Below are 2,500 nucleotides of genomic sequence, written 5' to 3'. Positions count from 1 at the left end.
GTCCCAGTGGGGGAATAATAATGAGCTTGCCCTCCAGCATGGCGGATTTTGTACCATCTCATCGTTTGTTGCAAAAGGCTAGGCCTACTCTGGGACCTTAAATCGCCGCGAGATTGTGCGAGCTAATGCGAGTTAAGGCGAGGTAAGGAAAAATTGAGCTTGCCTACCAGTTGCGAGTCTGTGAGTTAAGGCGAGTCAAGGGAAAATGATCAACCTAATGTTGAGGTGACAAGGGTTAAAACATATAATATGCTTTATTAACATACATATAAAGATGCCTTGCATTTTTTGTATGTCTTATGTATATATCCCTAACAGTCTCTCTCTTGCCCAATTACAAAAAAAATTAAACAAAAAACTTCAGATGAGCTCCAAAGTTGACTGAAGCCAAATCTTATTTAAGTAAGTAATTGAATTTTTTTTCCTAATTGGACAAGTTGAATATGGAGTCCTGGGCCTGGTTGTTCAAACGTTGGATATCGCTATGCAACAGATGCATCACTACACAGCGGATAAGCATTGGGGAAACTAATTGCACTATCCACTGGATAGAGATTGATCCGTTGGATAGATTTTTCTTTTGTGATAAAACCGATGGTTATAATTGAGCCCGCCGTACCGTGAAAAACCAAGATGGCGGCGAGATCTGGCATATTAGGCTTGGGTTCGAGACTTTATCCAGGCAACATGAAGTGCATATTCAATATTCATTCAGAGTCTTTCTCGAGAACGCCAAAATCGAGCAAGCAAAAAAGGCTCTGCTAGCAGGGTGCCGTATCGCAAGTTCCATTGGAAACGTTGAAAATTTACAGGCGTATGTAAATCTAAATTCACAAATTGTAAATTACAATTTACATGTTTTGTAAAATATATTTAATATGTTTTTGTTTCGTAAATAAAATTTACATGATATTTACATCTTTTGTTGATTCCGTAAATTTATTGGAAATTGGAATTCACAGAATCCTTTGGAAGAGTCACATTTGAACAAAACATGTAAATAACATGGACATATTTTAAGAAATTTACAGTATTTCTGTTTGTAAATTTCATGTAAATTGCTGGGGCGAATCATGCCATAACGAGCCGCACGATCGTAGCAACCAAAAAACAGATGGGGCATCCAGCTGAGAAGCCGGAGTAAACTCTGCTTTCTCAGCTGGATGCCCAGTTCCTTGCAACATTTCATTCCCATTGTATTCCTTTGATCTATCATCTCAAATCGTTTGAGGCGTGAGATTTCACGGAATCATGTCATCATCTAAGGGCGTTAAGCCTGTTAATAATTAAAGGAACGGTATAAAATAGGAAGATGTACCTTGCCGCCAGCCCTTAAAATAGCGATGCAAAAAAGCACTCTCCGTGTTCCAGTAACACAATTACGAAGGATTCTGACGATATATTTTATATATGTCGGGAAAATCCAAGAGAACCAACGGTTCCACCGTTTCCTGACGATTCAGAATATTTTTTAAGTGAAGAAAGACTCTCAGGCAAGGCGTCCTTTCCACGGATTTTTCTCGATTAAAGGAAATACGTTCAATTTGACGTGGATTCTAAAACTTTAGAATAGGTCGGGAATGAACCCACTACAACGTTATGAAAGCGTATCATTAGCTGTAGTAGTATTTTAATTCAGTAAAAACCTCCCTGGTTGCAAGTGGGATTCCTGAATAAAATTTTCAACTTTGAATATTGTTGCTTTGGCTATATATTGGAGAAAAGCAAACAATTTTCATTTTGCTTGGAATGACTATGGCAAAATGTAATTGCAACTAAAAGGTTTCCTTCTAGTGTACCCAACATGAGGTGCAATGACATGTTAAGTATGATATCGGTTAATATTGCTGCTAAATTCACTTTAGAATTATTTTTGAACAACTGAAATACATTTCTAAATTTTCAGAGACCTCTTGCATTGCTTTTTCTCGTCAGTCTGAATATATTTGCCTCTATGGATCTCTTGAATGGCAATTTTAACAAGTTAGAAAACACAGCAGAAATCTTCGCAATTTCTTTTGGATGCGGACCCACGCGAAAACAGTATGTAACTATTTAATCGGAAGAGAAAACCGTTTGGAAATTTATTGGTGTCTTTTTTGCTCCATTTTTAAAATATTTCAACACACGAATTCAAACCAAGATGTTAATCCATTAGCCGGCCAAGCTCCAAGAACGAATTTCCACTCAAACACTGTCACAGCAACCGAGACTCACCGGCGTTGACCTTAAAATTTCCTAAGATATTTCCCTGGTAGCACCGTTGACTCAAATGAGAATCTCGCTGGCATAGAAACGCACTATGCAGTCAAAACATTCATCGGTTTTATTGGCCCGAAAAAGGGTATTTTTTATCGAAGGAGATCTGATTTTAATCTACCCGATGGCAGCCATGTGTAATTTGATGTATTGAAGTCACATGGCAAGGCGTCGACCAATCAGACATTTGTCGCCAGTGAAACCGGATTAGTGTTAGCGTGTGTCACGTTGCTTTCTGCTT

The 2,500-nt window shown here is 38.2% G+C and overlaps 1 protein-coding gene across 2 annotated transcripts in view; it reads right to left on the bottom strand.

Annotated features, from left to right (window-relative positions):
• The window catches only part of LOC138015413 (pancreatic lipase-related protein 2-like), a 12,093-nt gene that overhangs the window by 7,759 nt on the left and 1,834 nt on the right, over positions 1-2,500 (bottom strand). The gene's annotated exons all lie outside the window — the stretch shown is intronic.

Source organism: Montipora capricornis, chromosome 9, assembly GCF_036669925.1.
Source record: "Montipora capricornis isolate CH-2021 chromosome 9, ASM3666992v2, whole genome shotgun sequence".
In the NCBI taxonomy this organism is placed as follows: domain Eukaryota; kingdom Metazoa; phylum Cnidaria; class Anthozoa; order Scleractinia; family Acroporidae; genus Montipora; species Montipora capricornis.
The sequence above is the reverse complement of the archived record's forward strand: the minus strand, read 5'-3'. Positions and strand labels throughout refer to the sequence as shown.